Below are 5,260 nucleotides of genomic sequence, written 5' to 3' on the forward strand. Positions count from 1 at the left end.
ATTTAGTGGCATAGAGTTTCTCAAAGTATTCTCTGAATACCCTTTGAATCTCTGCAGTATCTGTAGTGATCTCCCCCTTCTCATTTCTAATACGCGTTATCAAGTTTCTCTCTTTCTTTTGCTTTGTGAGTTTTGCCAATGGTCTATCAATCTTGTTTATTTTTTCAAAGAACCAACTTCTGCTTTCGTTGATCTTTCGGATTGTTTTTTGGGTTTCCACTTCGTTGATTTCTGCTCTCAGCTTTGTTATTTCCTTCTGTCTCCCTATTTTTGGGTCCTTTTGTTGAGCACTTTCTAGTTCTATTAGCTGTGTCATTAAGCTACTCAGGTAAGCTCCTTCTTCCTTCCTGATGTGTGCTTGCAAAGCTATAAATTTTCCTCTCAGTACTGCTTTTGCTGTGTCCCATAAATTCTGATAGTTTGTGTCTTTATTGTCATTTGTTTCCAGGAACCTTTTGATTTCCTCCTTGATTTCATCTCGGACCCACTGGTTATTGAGTATGAGGCTGTTTAACTTCCAGGTGTTAAATTTTTTCTTCTGTGTCCCTTTGCAGTTCACATCTAACTTCAGAGCCTTGTGGTCAGCAAAGGCAGCCTGCAAAATGTCTATCTTTTTTATTTTATGGAGGTATGTTTTATGTGCCAGCACATGATCTATCCTGGAGAATGATCCATGTACATTGGAAAAGAATGTGTATCCAGGTTTCTGAGGATAGAGTGCCCTATATATATCTACTAGGCCTCTTTCATCCATTTCTTTTTGCAGGTCTAGTATATTTTTGTTGGGTTTCCATTTGGTTGACCTATCAAGTGTTGACAAGCCTGTGTTGAGGTCTCCCACAATTATTGTGTTATTATTGATATCCTTCTTCAGATTTGTCAACAATTGTATTAAATACTTTGCTGGACCCTCATTCGGTGCGTATATGTTTAGGAGAGTGATTTCTTCTTGCTGTACAAATCCCTTGATTAGTACATAATATCCATCTTTGTCCCTTACAATTTTTCTGAGTATAAAGTTTGTGTCATCTGATATTAGTATGGCCACCCCCGCTTTTTTAAGGGTGTTGTTTGCTTGAATGATTTTCCTCCAGCCTTTGATTTTGAGTCTATGTTTATTCTGACTATTCAGGTGTGTTTCTTGTAGACAGCAGAAGGTTGGCTTCAGTTTTTTGATCCATTTCGCCACTCTGTGCCTCTTAACTGGTGCATTTAGTCCATTGACATTGAGAGAAATAATTGTCATGGGATTTATTGCCATCTTTGTGTAGAAGTTTGGTGTGTTTTTTGTTCTGTCTTGTTTTTAGAGTAGATCTTTCAGTTTTTCTTTTAAGGCTGGTTTTGAGTCTGCAAAGATTTTGAGCTGTTGTTTATCTGTGAAGCCGTGTATACATCCGTCAAACCTGAAACTTAGTTTTGCTGGGTGCAATATTCTTGGCGAAGCATTTATTTCATTGAGTTTTGCCACTACGTCCCACCACTGCCTTCTGGCCTTGAGTGTTTCTGGTGACAGGTCTGCTGTAAATTTCAAGGATGCTCCGTGGAATGTAATTTCCCTTTTCGATCTTGCTGCTTGCAGTATTCTATCTCTATCGGTGGGTTTCATCATGGTGACTAGGATGTGTCTTGGGGTGTTTCTACTGGGGTCTTTTTTAGCTGGTACTCTTCGGGCATGCAGGATTTGGTCACATGTTTTCTTTAGCTCTGGTAGTTTCTCTGTGATGATGTTCTTAACCATTGATTCTTCCTGAAGATTTTCTTCTTGGGTCTCTGGAACTCCAATGATTCTGAAGTTGTTTCTGTTGAGCTTATCAAAGACTTCTATTTTCATCTTCTCATATTCTTTGAGTAAATTTTCCATTGTCTGATCATTTGATTTGAGGTTTTTTTCTAATCTCTTCTGCTGTGTAAAGTTGTTATGCATCTCATCTTCTAAAGCACTAATTCTATCCTCAGCTGCTGTTAACCTGTTGGAAAACTCATCCATTATGTTCTTCAATTCGTCTATTGAGTTTTTCAGACCTGTTATCTGATCTGATATTTCAGTTTGGAGTTTTCTGATTTCTGTCTTCATATTCTCTTGATTTTTATTAGTGCTCTGATTTATACTTTCTTTGATATCTGATAGCAACCTCCATATTTCGTCTCTAAACTCCATTTCTGAAAGACTGCTTAGGTAGTTGGTCGTTGTTGGGTCATCAGAGTTTCCATCTTCATTCTCTATGGTTGAAGTTGGTCTGCGTAGTCTCCCCATTGTCTCGCTTACGCTGTGGGTTTTTCTACGTGTTGTGGTGGTACTCATTGGCGAGGTGGAGTGCGCGGCCGCGAAGCGCAGCGGAGCGGCCGCGCTCCGGCCCCCAAACACTCACCTCAGCCGAGGCAAGCCGTCAGGGGATGCCTGGGGAGGCCCCCAAGTGTCTGCCAAGCAAAGAAACCAGCACAATCCACAACTCCAACAGAAAACTCACAGCCCCAGCGAGACACGCCTTGAAGAGATTAATGCTGAATCAGGTCAAAGTTCCCAGGTTGATGCAGGCTGGGGGAGGTCCCAAAATGTCTGCCGGGCCTAGGGGTCCAGCAGTCAGCCTGATCTGCAACTCCGGCCCCCAAACACTCACCTCAGCCGAGGCAAGCCGTCAGGGGATGCCTGGGGAGGCCCCCAAGTGTCTGCCAAGCAAAGAAACCAGCACAATCCACAACTCCAACAGAAAACTCACAGCCCCAGCGAGACACGCCTTGAAGAGATTAATTTAATTTTTTATTTTTAATTATAAGAACAATGATGCAAAGAGGACAAGGTAAAGTTACAGTGAAAGGACAATCGCCCATAAACAGAGTTCTCAGAAGAAATCCCCTTGCTGACGCCTAAATATTGAACTTACAGTCAAAGAACATGGATGATGGTGGGATGGACGATGAGGTCTTTCTCCTCCAGCTCAGACCACGCGTCTGCCACCCTGTTCGGCCAGCAGTTCTGAGATGATGGCGGCGGATAGAAAACTCACAGGCAGTCAGGCTTCAGGAGAAATCAGCTTTATTCAGTGGATAAAGCTGAAGCAAAAGCCCAGAATCAGCCCGCAAAAAAAGCTCCCACCTTCCACAGACCCTTGCTTTTATACACAAGAATCAGGTACCACCCTAGGGTGGGAGCAGAATACCAAGTAAGAAATAATCCAATATACTATTACCAGGTCACACTCTAGGGTAGGGCACAATTATTGATTAGGGTAGGATCAGTAACCCAACATCTCCCCCTCCCTGAATATAAATGGTGGATAGTAAGCGTTTGTATTCCTGACTCTGCCTTTAGTCAACGGCAGGTCTTAATATTCCCATAGCAACAAAGTTTAAAATGTAAAATTAACATATCAGCCTTTTCCATATATCTTTTCTGCAAAATATACCTGTAACTTAAAATTTTTTTTTTTTTGGTTTTTGGGCCACACCTGTTTGATACTCAGGGGTTACTCCTGGCTATGCGCTCAGAAATCTCCCCTGGCTTGGGGGGACCATATGGGATGCTGGGGGATCGAACCGTGGTCCATCCTACGCTAGCGCTTGCAAGGCAAACACCTTACCTCTAGCACCACCTTCCAGGCCCCTAAAATTTTCTTAATGCTTATTTACCAAGTATTATCCTGGAACCTCCTTGTTCCTATTTTCTTAATGCTATTTAACCAAGAATTTTTTACGGGAACTTTCTTGTTCCTATACTTTTTTTTTTTTTTTTTTGGTTTTTGGGTCACACCCGGCAGCGCTCAGGGGTTCCCCCTGGTTCTACGCTCAAAAATCGCTCCTGGCAGGCTTGGGGGACCATATGGGATGCCGGGATTTGAACCACCATCCTTCTGCATGCAAGGCAAATGCCTTATCTCCATGCTATCTCTCCGGCCCCATTCCTATACTTCTTAATGCTATTTACCAAGCATTTTTTCCTGGAACTTTGTTCCTATTAACCTTTCCCTAAACACAAATACAAAACATTTATACAAAACATACATTTTAAAAACAGGCTACTACATTAAAATACACAGTAAAACATTATGCATTTGGGAACATTAACTATGGAAAACTATAAAACACATTTAAATCAGCAAGAAAATGACTTATATCAAAATTAGAAGCAAGTGGTTCCAAATTAGATTTTTCAGTTGAGCTTCACTGTTATCTCTCTTTTTTAAATTTTTATACCACCACCAGATAGTCCAAACGTGAATACGCTGTGGACTTCTCCATTTTAACCATTGCCAAATTGTCCAGACACTGGGCTTCTCCCAGGCTGCTCACCACGTGGCTTCACTTCCATGGAGTCCCAGGCCCTGCAGATGCGCCTGCCGCCTCTGGCCTTCTTGCAATCTTCTTGCCTGGTTCGAGTCTACTTTGCAGTTGCAGCTTGTAAGGGTGCTAAGCCACTTTACAAAACGGCAGCACCAGGAGTGCGGGTATCCCTCCCCCACCTGAATTTATCCCACCTGAATGATCAGAATTGCCCACACCTGAAGTGGGCGGGTAGAGGAGTCTGCATGGGGGGAGAGAGGGGATAAGAAGGAGAGACATCATCATGAGAGGCATCATCAAAGAGAGGCATCATCAGAGATTGAGCATCAGATTCAGTATCACCAATTCAGCATCAGATTCAGCATAGCACTTGAGCTTCATCGAAGAAGCAGCAGCAGTTGCATCACCAAAGGGAGTTAGTCAGCCTGGAAGCAGTTAGGAAGCCTGGAAAAAGCAGCTGAAAGGGAGACAGAAGCCGAGAGAGCCCAGTAGGAGTAGAGAAGTAGCTGCTAGGAAAAGGATTAGTATAGAGGCCATGTGAGGAGTTGTGCTCGGCAGAAGGGACTGTGAAATATGCTGGCTGACTACTGGAACTTCATCTGACTGCTTTGTGAATCTCTCCACCCTCGCCCTGCAACCTTCAGACCTGCCAGACTATAGGGGCTGTTGGAGTCCGGTCAAGCCCAGAAAGGCTTCACCATCCCCACACCAACAATAGGACTATTTAATATAAATAAAGACAACAGTTTCCACTTATCAAATTGTAAAAATAAATAAACCAAAAGTCACTTTATGGTCAGAGAGATAATAAAGGGGTTAAGGCATTTGTTTTGCAGGATTTGGCTATGTGCAAAACAAGTGCCTTAACCCCTTTATTATCTCTCTGACCATAAAGTGACTTTTGATTTATATTTTTACAATTTTATATGACCCCCTGAGGCCCTCAGGAATATTTCCTGAGCACTGCTGGATGTAGGCCAAA

This window comes from Suncus etruscus, chromosome 4 (genome assembly GCF_024139225.1).
Source record: "Suncus etruscus isolate mSunEtr1 chromosome 4, mSunEtr1.pri.cur, whole genome shotgun sequence".
Lineage (NCBI taxonomy): Eukaryota > Metazoa > Chordata > Mammalia > Eulipotyphla > Soricidae > Suncus > Suncus etruscus.